General features: G+C 44.0%; 1 protein-coding gene across 1 annotated transcript in view; it reads left to right on the forward strand.

Moving 5' to 3' along the window:
- Nucleotides 1-13,147, forward strand: part of LOC309859554 (uncharacterized protein) — a 367,688-nt gene that overhangs the window by 91,827 nt on the left and 262,714 nt on the right. The window lies entirely within an intron of this gene.

Genomic DNA, 13,147 nt, shown 5'->3' on the forward strand with positions numbered 1-13,147 from the left:
GGGCTCGTGGCTGTTGGGTGTGGCAGGGCAGGGGTGAAGTTCCAAAGCCATGGCGGTTTGCACAGGGCCCTGCAGTCTGTGAATTCCAACTCCAACATTGTCTCGCTGGCTTCTTAGCAAAACCACATGAGGTCAGCGGAAAAGGTAGAGGTGTTATCCCCACTTCGTAAGTGAGGCAGTGGAGACTCAGGGAGGCTACAAACTTTGCCCAAGGTCACATCCAGAAGACCTGAAGCAGACAGGAGTTTCTACCCTGAAGTCCTGGGCTGCTTCCATCCATGGGTCAGTCTGTTCTCTGCAAAGACCAAGTCTCAGACCAGAGATTGCATCTGAACATTCTCATTCCTTCCTGCCTGGGTGTCCCTGGCTTGCTCCATTTCCCTCAGTTGTAGGAGAGGGAGGAAAGGGGGAGGGGACAGAGACGGAGACAGAAAGGAGAAGCAGGGGAGGAACAGGACGGATACTCTTCTCAACGATAGACAATTTGTCTTCAGCTACCCAAACCTTTCCCAGAGATGTGATCCTTTAGTGCCTGATTCCTGATAGTTTCTCAGAAGTCCCCATGCGATTTAGCTCTTTCCGTCCTCTCCTGGCAGAATAGAAGATATAAATGTAAAGTGTCATCATCACTGCATCGGACCCAGGGGGAAGAGATGCCATTTCCTTGTGAGACTGAAGGGGGGAAGAAGCAGATGTGGGGAAGCGTTATTTTGCAAACCAAGTGTTGTGGATTGTTTTTTGCAGTCTTAGGAGAGACAAAATGTTTACCGAGAGGAAAAGGATACTGTTCCTTGGGTTGTTCAGTCTCTGCTAGGAAGGAATAGGCGTATGTAGCCCCCAGTCCAATTCCATGCTCTGTGTCTCTCCTTGCTGCCCCAGATTTATGCTGGCTTTGCATTGTAGCAAGAGCCATAACGTTGATGGCCCTTTAAAAAAAGGTGGCAATAACTGTCTCGTTTTCATAAAGTGGTCAAACATTAGTTCTCAACCATGGTGAGTTATGGGACATTTGGCAATAACTGGGGACATTTTTGGTTGTCGATGTGGGGAGGTACCATTGGCATCTGAAGGGCAGAGGACAGAGATGCTGCTAATCGTCCTGCAATGCAGGGGCAGCCCCCACAACAAAGAATGATCCGACCTGAGATGTCGAGAGCACTGAGGATGAGAAGCTCTCGCCTCAAGAGAGGCCCACCAGGCACCAGCCACACTGGCCATGTGGATCCACTGGTTGGGTGTTGACATGTACACAAGTTTTAAGTATGGCAGCTCCAGGTACCATATTTTGGGGCTAATTTTTATAATGTTTTTAACTTTTTAAAAAATTCCACATATGAGATGTGATTATACTCCTTCTGCAAAAGATTCAAACAATACCGGAGCGAAGAGAGCAAAATGTGACTGTTCTGTTTACTTTCCTCTCTTGCTCCACCCCCCACTTCCCTCTCCCCTCTCCTTTCTGGAAACCACGTTCTAGGTGCCTTTAGGATACACCGTTTCTTCTTTTTTTTCTTACATAAACGGGCTTATGCCATATATACTCTTCTGTAGCTTACTTTCTCACTTAACATTTTAGTAAATAAACTTCTGGGCTGTTCGAAGTTTCCCAATGAAAAGATAGTCTCATATTGTCAAAGTAATAGCAGCAGCAACGCTTTATGGCACTTACTCTGTGCGAGGCAGAATTCCAAAGGCTTTGTACATAACTCATTTAATCCTTAGAAACACTGTGAGTTAGGTGCTGTTTTATTCTCATTTTATAAAATAGGAAACTAGGCACTCAGAAGCAGTCTGGCGGAGTTCTTGCTTTCCCCGCCCCCCCTTGCTCTCTTCTGCCTGTCCAGAAAAGGATTACCTGGGGATTGGGATGGCGTCCATGGATGTGATATTATAAAATAATAATAATAAATCTAGATTTGGTTTTTGTATATGATTCCTGGCATAGAGCTCTTGAAACCTTTGTGATTTCCTGGGTGATAGAAACATCTTTTGTTACAATATTTGGGCTTAGTCCTCAGATCCTGACACAAGAACTTCTAAGAGCTTAGAATCTCCGAGTGAAAAGAATGTTTTCTTGTGTGTGCTAATGAGACAACTGGTGATCGGGGCTGTAGATGGCCTCAGGATGCCGTCTGGTCTCCAGAAAGACCAAGATGTGATTAGAAAGTTGGAACTTTCAAACCCATTCCCTGCCTCCCAGGAGAGAGGCTGGAGATTAAATTTTTTTAAAAAAGATTTCATTTCTTTATTTGACACACACACAGAGATCACAAATAGGCAGAGAGGCAGGCAGAGAGAGAGGGGGAAGCAGGCTCCCTGCTGAGCAGAGAGCCCGAACGGGGCTTGATCCAGGACCTTGAGACCATGATTGGAGCCGAAGGCAGAGGCTTAACCCACTGAGCCACTCAGGTGCCCTGGAGACTAAATTAATCAGTAATGGCCAGTGATTTAATAAATTATGTCTGTGTAATGGAGCCTCCATAAAGCCCCTGAACATCCGCATTTGGGAGCTTCTGGGTTGGTGAACACATTGAGGTTCTGGGAGGGTGATTTCTCCTGGAGAGAGCCTGGACGCCTTGTTCTCCACATGCCTGCCCATCCCCCTCCCCCAACCCATGTCTTCCTCTATGCATCTCTTCTAATCGATTGTTCTTGAGTTGTCGCCTTTATAATAAGCCAATAATTGTATATAAAAAGGTTTCATGAGCTCTGCGAGTTATTCTAGCAAATTATTGAACCTGAGAAAGGGGTTGTGCGAATGCTTTGACCTTATAGCTTGTTGGTCACAGTACAGGTGGTCTGGACTTGGATCGGGCATCTGAAGTGGGAGCAGTCTTGTGGGGCTGAGCGTTTCATGTGTGGGGTCTGTCGTTAGTGTCAGAATTGAACTGAATTGTAGGACACTCAGTTGGTGTCTGGAGAGTTGAATTGGTAGGTGTGAGGAGAAACACACACACTTGGAGTGAGAAGTATTGTAAGTGAAGAAAACAGCTCAGAACAGAAATTCATCGAATTCCAGGCCCATGTTCTGTACAGGGCCAGGTGTCCCTGTCCATTAGGAAATCCTGGTCTCAGAGTGATAATAGACAAGTAGGCAGATGACAGCCGGTGACAGTGGTTCAGAGGCAAAAGTGCAGCAACAGGAACACACTTTGGGAGGCAATAGTCATCATTTAGTTTGTGCCTCAGCTCCAGGAGAGACATTCAGAACCATTCTTAATTATAAATGGTCTGTCCTTATTAGTCAGTTTTTGTGTCTCTGACATTTGAAGCACGTTTAATCGTAATTTGCTTTACAGTCTTGCTCCCAAACTTTCTAGGAGGAGATGTAGTCATCAAAGTAACTCTTCAGGCTTTCTAAAATGGTAGGATTTGGAGTGCCACGGTCTACATTTTTCATGTCCAGAGTATCACATTAGACATTATTTCCCGACTCGCAAATGCGTTTTGTTAAGTATGTCACTTCCTTCCTTCACTATCCTATAGAGTCATTTTTCTCTTTTATCTCTTTTACCAATGGTGACTTTTCAACAGTTTGACTACAGAACATAAGGGCACCCACTAGAATACAATCAGTTCAACAAAGCCCTTAGTTATCTCCAGGTGGGTGCGAGGCACTGTGACGGTGCTGGCCGGGGCCTGCAGGTTGTGTTTACAATATACTGTGGTAACAGCTGAGTGAAACCATAAAGAAGACACACCTCATTGGCTGGAGGAGTCCAGTGTGGGATGTGGATGCTTGTTCCTGCGCTAGAGCTCAATCATGTAGGGTGATCAGCTGTTCCTGGCTGCCTGAGACTGAGGAGTGCCAGGACTGAAAGATGTTTGGTGCTCACAAGACAAACTGGGACAAACGGGTCGCCCTAGATCATGGGTTAGCACGAACATGCACTTCCCATGAGCACACTCTGGCCAAGCCCCTTAGCTACCCATTATTAAGTGAGGGAAAGTGCCCAGGTCTTTGGTAATAATGAGATAGCAGCTCTGGTCATTCAGATTCCTTGAGAAAGTAATCCAGTAGAGCAGTAGAGGCCCCTCTACTGCTCATGTCCTGGGGAAGTTTCAACATCCTCTATGCCTTTTGAAGTGCTTTATTGCTGTAGGGCTTACAGGCTGGCTCCTGAGAGGCCTTCCCAGGCACCTGGAGTCTGGGGAGTTTGTTCTTAGCCTTGGCTGGTGGGCTGGCTGTGGAAGACTGACCGCTGCTCTCTGGCTAGTGTATCGATTTGTCATATGAAGCAGGACTACAAGAGGGATGAATACGTGTGTCTTCTGGTCTGCACTTCCTGTAAGGAGACATTTACAGAATGTTTTAGGCAGAATATGAGTTCAATTGAGTGAGACAGAGGTGCAGGTTTCATAGTAGCCCAAATATGACAGAAGTTTAGTTTCCTTTACATGAATACCCAAGCCCAGAGAAGACCAAATGGGCTCAGTTTCCTTCTCTTCATTTTATATCTCTTGTATGTGGTATCATCCACATAGTCCAAGAAATGCCCCTACTCCAGGCAGTAGGAACAGGGAAATGGGAAAGGAATACAGTTGCTCTGGGAGCTGGATCCGAGGATACTTAGATCTCTTCTCACATCCCATTGGCCAGAACGGAGTCACGTGGATGAGCCTGAGTCATGGGCACCTGGGAAATGTACTCTTTACTTCTAGGGGGCCTATACCCAATGAGACGTTTTATTAAGAAAAACAAGTATTAGGAAAGTAACTCATGGTCTCTGGCACATCTGGAAAGGCAAGCTATGACAAGGACATGGTTTACCGAGCATAGCATTAAAGAAACGGGGAGAGGTGGATGTTCAGCTGTGGTAGAACTTTTGGCATCCACTGCTAGCAACAGGCAGGCACCAGCCTTGGGACCAGATGACACAAGTGTGTGGACCATGGTGATGTTGTTTTACACCCACGGGGAGTACTTGGTGCTCACTGCCCTCTCTTTTTGCCGTTCATTTTTGTGTGTTGCAGTCTGCCCGGTATAAAGCCAGCAATCCCCGCCCATCATCTGGGAGGACAGGATTTGATTTTTTGGTGGGATGACAAGTATTTTTCTCTATAAGTTCCATGAAACCCATGATTAGCTCTTATTTACCACTATCATGGATTGATGTCTGGCATATCCCAATTTAATTAAATTTTGAAGATGACCTTTCTTCCCCAAACTCAGCTTTATTGAAGTGTAATTGACTAATAAAAGTGGTGTATATTTAAGGTGTACAACTTGATATTCTTATATATACATATATACCTTGTCAAATAATCATCACAATCAAGCTAATTAACATATCCATCACCTCACATAGTTACCTTTTTATCTTTGTGGTGAGAACATTTAAGATTTACCCTCAGCAAATTTCCAGTGTACAATACAGTACTGTTAACTAGAGACCCATCTCTCTACATTACAGCTCCAGATCTTCTTTAGGTTGTGTACCTGAAATCTTGTACCCCTGGAAAACCCCCCCATTTCCTCCATCCTCCATCCCCTGGCAACCACCATTCTGTTCTCTGCTACTGTAAGTTTGACGGTTTTAGATTCCATATGTAAGTGAGATCACGCAGTGTTTGTTATTCTGTGTCTGGCTTATTTCACTTGGCATAATGTCCTCCAGATTCATCCATATTGTTGCAAATCGCTAGATTTCCATCTTTTTAAAAGAAGGGATAATATTCCATTGTTATAATATACATACTGCAAATGCACATATTATACAATATCTATTACATAAAGTGTAATATGTAATATATAATATGCGTCTGTGTAATTAAAGTAATTTATGCAACACAAGTATGTAATGTATGTACATGCATGTACACATATAGTACATACAATGGAATTTATTTAATTTATATAATGTAATTTAATATCTCTATCTCTATCCATCTATATATTTCACAATTAAGTAACCATTCATCTTCTGATCTCTTCATACCTTCATTCCTTAGGAGTGCTAAGCCCATTCACCGTAGACAGATATTTTTCTGGTAGTTCCAGACGTCACTTGCCCTGGAAGATAGTCTCTCTCTAAGGCAACATTTACATATCTCTGATCAACTTTTCTAGTGCAACTCTGAATGTTTGGGAAACCTTGGCATTCCCCACCATTATTTACTGCTCTCGAAATAATCTGAGCTGCCGTTGGCTACTGCACTTAACGTGTATTCATTCCTGGTTTTCTGTGTATCCGAAAGTAAAACTGCTGTTTAGATTGAACAAGAAAATACCCCCGAGTTTTTGACATGTGAGACCTTTACTGAGGTGGCTACATTGTCTGACGGCCTCCACGGAGCTCTGGGATTTGATAACCTGAGCTTTTTCTAATATATTTATAGGTGTAAACTGTAAAGGCCTCGGGTTTTCTTCCTTCTACGCGTGTTTGGAGAGGGGGTCTCCTTGATAGGAGAGCAACTTTGCAACATTATTGGGTAAACCTAGAGCTTGTTGGAAATGAAATCTTGATGAGATTGTCAGGAAAAGATTGTGATTTGAGCTTGTAGGAATGATGCCTGGTGTGAGGCCCACAGGCCACATCCTGATATGGGAGAGGGTGAAAATAATTACCCCCAATTTACCTAGTCAGCCTGTTTCTACACAGATGGAACTCATATTCCAGTATTTTTTTCTGGAAGATTCTTATTGGAAAGTAACTCTTTATTTCCTGCAGTAGGGATGTCTCAGAAGAGATGGAAACTGAATCTGGGGAAGGGAGGAAGAGTGGGAAGAAGTGAGTAGGAGGGAAAGAGGCTCTCCAGTGGAAGCTCGGAGCAGTCTTGGCTGGATGGCTCTCAGACAGGAGCTGGGAGACTGTGGCTTTAATGAATGAGAATGAAGATTGAGTTTCTTGGTACATAGGTGACTGGAGACATTTTTCATTTATACTTCTAATCATTGAGTGCTTATTGAATGCAAGGTGCTAATTAGATTTTGATTAAAGAGTTGCAAGTTTTCATTTTCCAGGAGTTTACAAGATAGAGAAGAGTGCAACTGACAGACCCAGAAAGACTTATTTTCTACAAGCTCATTGCATTTGCTCAGTTTTCTTTTAAAGCTCCATTGACTTGCTTCGGATCTTGGTTGTTTTTAGTTCAGAGCTGGGTTTAGCTGGATGCAGGAAAGAATGGGAGAGGTAAAGTCTGTGAAGTCATTTCTTGCAAACTTAAGACTGAAGTGAACCATGTCAGTGAAGTCTGCATTTGTGTCTTCTGTGAGCCAGGGGGACAGTCTTCAATGCTCCCACATGTGTAATGATTTCAGGGCTCATGGAGCTCTTTATACATGCTAGGCACTGTGCAGGGCGATGTGGGGTATACATTTAGCCCCCGTGACAGCCTGAGGGGGGAAGTATAATTTTTGGACATATTTTTACCAATTGGGAAGTTGAAGGTCAGACTGGTTGGGCCAAATTATATAGCTAGGAAGCATTGGGGTCAGATTTCAACTTGGGAAGTCTCGATTTCCAAGATGGTAGGCCCAGATGCTTTGCTGGACAGCTGGTTCTGGCGAATTCATGGATCCTGCCCACAGCCTCACTACCTACTGAGTTATCTGAGTCATCTCACCCTACAAGCTTGCGAGGGAACACTAGCATTTTATTCTGCAATGTTTGAACCTCTGATGATAAAAGGGGAGCTAGCTCTTATTTAAGGAACATAGAAAAGATTGTTCAGAGTTGATGCTGGGGCTCATGCTAAATAGAAATAAAATAGAACTTTTTTCAGAAATCTTCAGGGCTGGGCCAGGGATTGGGGGAGGATAAGAAGCTATTAGGATTATTCAAGTGAGGATAAAAGAATTAAGGAGTCTAAGTGTTTTCAGGTGAGGTTTCTACAAAGTGAGATAGAGTGAAGTGACAGAAATTCTCCCAAAAGGCCCTGAGACATGTTGGGCGTGATTCAGGGCTTAACCACCTGGCTGCCCGCTGTGGGCTCAGCTGGAAGCAGGTCCTTCACTCTTCTGGCTGGAAGTTGTCTTCCCCGAGGCCAGAGAGAGCCATACGTCAGACTGTTGTCCCCCTCTCAGTGCTAAGGAGAGATTGGATGGTGGATGACAGTGGAGTTAAACTTGGGGAAAAGATGGGAATCTTAGGTGTCTTCAAGGGTTGCTTTTGTGTACAAAAATGAATTCTTCCTCCTCCTTTTACACTCAATCCACACATCTTAGGTCTAGCGCATTCTAGTAATTGTACTTAACTCTATTCCTGAGATTGAAAGATATGTATGTACCCACTATGAAAACTGCTAGGTCACTTCATACCGTTCTGGGAGTTGCCTTCTCAGCTGGCTTGAGCTGGAACAATGGCCAGACCTTGTTCTGGACCCTGCTGGATACTGGTCAGGCCTCAGTGAATACGATGTGTTCTGGGATGTGCGGTCAGACTCCACGTGTTCAAGGAAATGTGGTCATTTAACTTGTGTCCCTGGATTCTGCCACAGTTTTCCATTCTTCTGTCTACATACAGTCCTACCTAATTTGATGGCCTGATTGGATTTTGCATTTCACGGACTCTTAAAAAATAGAAATGTCTTTGCCATCTAACTCTAAGGACTTTTGACCTCAGTGGAATGTTACGTTTGTTTTTCATATAACTCCCAAGATCATCCAGCTCCTGCAGGTTTTAAAATGATCTCTGACTGGCTTTGTCTGTTCGATAACCACTTCCATCCAACTGATATCAGAGAAAGACAGGGCATAAGGTGCACGCTGTGGACTTGAAGGAGGTGGTTTCACAGAGAAGGTGTAGGCACAATTCTGTGGTCAGACACCTGAAGACTCCAAGTCAATGTAGGGAAGGGGATAGAGGCATTGAAGCAGCCCCACTGAGGGTTGTTTTTGGTGGAAATAACATTTGAATGAATGGCCATCCGTAAAGAAGGAAAGGAAAGGCACACGGTTGAGTATAATACTATCATAATAGTGTCATAAAGGTTAGAGTTGAGAATGATTTGGGGTTTGAAACAAAAATGCCTAGGACAAAAGGACGTTTGTGCTTTGTTTTGAAACAAAAATGCCAAAGGTTTCTAGTGATAAGCAAAGCAGGAGGGACAGATGGCTCCGGTGTTGTTAGGCATATGTTACTCTCTAGGGGGCGCGCAAGAAGGATCTCTTTTCCCCCCAGGAGCATCTGGTTATGAGCCTAAACTGAAAGGGAACCCTTAGGAGCACAAGACCCCGCGCTTCTAGGAGGAAGAGATTTAGATGGGAGGACTAAAGGAATCTCAAGAAAAAGGATTCTTCGAATCACATCTCCCTTTTGTGAGGCATCCGCGTCCATTCTTCCTTTATTCTCTTTGATCCTACTAACCTGCTGGGTTAGTAGGGCCTGGGAAGTCAGTGCTGTCTGGTTGCCTTGGCCTGACATTGAAGGCATTGCTCTGGCGTTGGTGCATCGCTCACCCAGGTCAGGGGCGGGGGAGGCTGGCCCTAGTTAGTGACAGAGTGTGCAGTCACCCTTGTGTCTCCTGTACACATTCCCCAAAAGCCTGGAAGGGAGCTGGGGCACAGAAGGATACAGGAGGGACTCAAGAAATTAGGAACCTATTCTTTCTTTCCAAAGCAAACAACTCAGTGCTCTAGAAGATACTACGGTGAACAGAATTGATACAGGAAATACAAAATGGCTGCATTCTTATTCTGTTTCTCTTTTCTCTCAAGGAAGAGGTTCTTAGGGAGAATGTTAGGATACACACTGATAAAAAAAGAATTAAAGGGAAGAGCCTGAGTTTCTCTAAATGATTTCAAGTATCTTGAGGCAGAGGGAATTTTTTCCAGGGAATATCCAAATGGGGTCACCTGACCACTGCGAGTGGATTTGAGGAATTCTGGAAGATGGAAATAGTGTTGGAAGTTTGGAAAATTGCAAAATTGGAAAGTTGGAGATTTTTGAATGGGGAAGGACGGCCCTCTCCTCCCTCAGTTATACAATGGTGGGACTGACAGCTGAAACTGGTCAAGAGTCTAGAATAAATTATTAAGAGAATTACTTGTGACCATTTAGAATTGTAAGTGATCAGTACAGTTAGTGTGGATTTATTAAGAATAAGTCAATTTTGATCTTATTTCCTGTTTTCTAACAGCGTTAGCAGACCCAAATGTCAATTACCTAGTTAGAGCTTTAACAAGGCATCTGACAATAATAATAATCTCTGGACAGAACAGAGCTTTGTGGCAGGGGTTAGTGTAATTAGGTGGATTCATAACAAAATCACTACTCAAAGGGTATTGATTCATTGACTTGGTCTCACTGTAGAAAGTTTCTAATGATAGCTACAGGACTTTACCTAACATTTAAAAATGCTGTACTTGGCATTTTTATTTTAAAGCCCAAGTGCTAGAATGCACAAATAGCAGAAGGAGGGGAAATAACTTGGATAAAAGAATAATTTCGGAAGGATCCCATAGATTAAATTATGGACCAAGTACAAAGTATTTATTGCTGTATTTTATATATGGAGTAGGCAGTGGAAACAAATAGACCCAAAATGTTATAATGGCTCATACAAAACGGAAACTTATTGCATGTTCACATCGCAGTCTGAGGTGGATGTCTGTGGTTGGCTGATGGCTTTCTGTGGGGACTCAGGCTCTTTTCATCTTGTGGTTCCTTCCATCCCCAAGGGCCTTGCTAACATCTACCTCTGGATGTGCATCCACAAAGAGAAGAACATGCTTTTTAAAAAAAATGTTTATTTTTGCTATGAAATATTTAAAACATATATAAACGAGGAGAGATACTAAAGTTCATCCTAAATATTTATCATTCGGACTCAACAATGATCAAGACTCAACAATGATCAAATGATCAATTTAGGCTCATCTCCACCTAGCTCCTCCTTCCCCTGCCCAGGGCAATTATTTTGAAGCCAACTCCCACCATCGTATCATTTGATATATAAGTATACATGTCCAAAAGAGAAGGACTCTATTTTTTTTTCAAAATTTTTTTTTAAGATTTTTATTTATTTATTTGACAGAGAGATCACAAGTAGGCAGAGAGGCAGGCAGAGAGAGAAAGGAGGAAGCAGGCTCTCCTTGGAGCAGAGAGCCCGATGCGGGGCTCGATCCCAGGACCCTGGGATCATGACCTGAGCCGAAGGCAGAGGCTCCAACCCACTGAGCCACTGAGGCGCCCCAGGACTCTATTTTTAAGTAGCGTAAATACAATGTCAGTATTACTCTTGGTAGACTGACAACAGTTTCTTAATATCATCAAGTATCTCTTCGGCGTTCAAATTGCCCTGATTTCTATTCTCTCTCTCCTTCTCAACAGCTTGTTTGCATCAAGGAGGTACACACTGTGGTTGGTTGGTACGTCCTTAGGTCTCTCTTATCTCTAGGCTCCTATCCCCTCTTTTGCCCCTGCAATCTATGTGTCGTTAGGCTGCTTGTCCTGTGGAGCTTCCCAGCATCTGGATTGTGCTGAATGCCCCTCCACGGCAGAGTTTAACATGTTCTCTGGATTTCCTCTAAATTTATCATTGTATCTAGAATCTTGTCCAGATTGAGTTTACTTCATAGATGATGGTGTGCATCGCTGTGTAAACTCATTATTTCATGAAGGATTTGTAAAGTGGTGATATTCTAACTCTATCGATTCTACCTCATTTGTTAGTCAGAGTTGCTCTATGAAGACAGACATTTCCCCTTAACTTTTTGGTTATTCTGATGTCGTACTTGTTTCTTATTTTCTTTTGAAGATTTTATTTATTTATTTGACAGAGAGAGACACAGCGAGAGAAGGAACACAGACAGGGGAAGTGGAAGAGGGAGAAACAGGCTTCCCACTGAGCAGGGAGCCTGATGAGGGGCTTGACCCCAGAACCCCAGGATCATGACCCGAGCCAAAGGTAGACGCTTAACGGCTGAGCCACCCAGGGGCCCCTCTTTTTTTGTTTTTAAATTTAAGATTTTATTTATTTATTTGAGAAAGAGGGAGAGAACATGAGCAGGGGGAGGGACAGGGCCAGAAGCAGAGGGACAGGCAGACTCCCTGCTGAGCAGGAAGCCTGACTTGGGGCTCCATCCCAGGACCCTGGGATCATGCCCTGAGCCCAAGACAAACACTTAATGACTGAGCCACGCAGAAGCCCCCCTTCCTTCCTTCCTTTCTTCCTTCCTTCCTCTCTTTCTTTCTTTTTTTTGATTTTATTCATTTATTTGACAGAGAGAGAGAGCACAAGTAGGCAGAACAGCAGACAGAGGGAGAAGCAGGCTCTCCACTGAGCAGGGATCCCCATGCGGGGCTTGATCCCAGGACCCCGGGATCACAGCCTGAGCTAAAGACAGTTGCTTAACCAACTGAGCCACGCAGGTGCCCCTCACATTTGTTTCTTAAAGACCTTGAGCTGTGGGGGCACGAGGGTGGCTCAGTTCATAAGCGTCTGCCTTGGGCTCAGGTCATGATCCAGGGGTTCTGGGATTGAGCTCTGCATCAGGATCTCTGCTCAGCAGGGAGCCTGCTTCTCCCTCTCCCTCTGCCTGCTGCTCTCCCTGCTTAAGCTCTCTCTCTCTTTTTCTTTGTCAAATAAATAAACTCCTAGGAAAAAAGAAAAAGACCTTGAGCCGTGTATACCACAGTTGGCTGTGACTGTCATGTGGCCACACCTACCTGCCACAGAGGCTGGGCGTGCAATCTCTCTGTGTGCCTGGGGAAAGGGGGGAATGGATTTTGACCAACAGCTGGCAGCCTCTGCCACATTTACATAAACGAAGTGAAGCTTGCCATTGAAGGTCCACGAATCCAGCTGCCCTCTTTAGAATGGGAAGGACATGGCTTAGCAGCAGCACAAATGGAAAAGACTCAGAAATGCTGGTTGTGAGCTCTGTGAGCAAACACTGGACTATAGCTACCGAAAGGGCTAATAAAACCCCAAGTGCATGGTGTAAGAGAATGGTCAAGTTTCATTCTTCTGAATATAGCTGTCCAATTTTCCCAGAGCCATTTATTGAAGAGACTGTCTTTTTTCCATTGGATATTCTTTCCTGCTTTGTCAAAGATTAGTTGACCATAGAGTTGAAGGTCCATATCTGGGCTCTCTATTCTGTTCCATTGATCTATGTGTCTGTTTTTGTGCCAGTACCATGCTGTCTTGATGATGACAGCTTTGTAATAGAGCTTGAAATCAGGTAACGTGATGCCCCCAG

The sequence above is a fragment of the Mustela nivalis genome (genome assembly GCF_964662115.1).
Source record: "Mustela nivalis genome assembly, chromosome: 2".
Classification (NCBI taxonomy): domain Eukaryota; kingdom Metazoa; phylum Chordata; class Mammalia; order Carnivora; family Mustelidae; genus Mustela; species Mustela nivalis.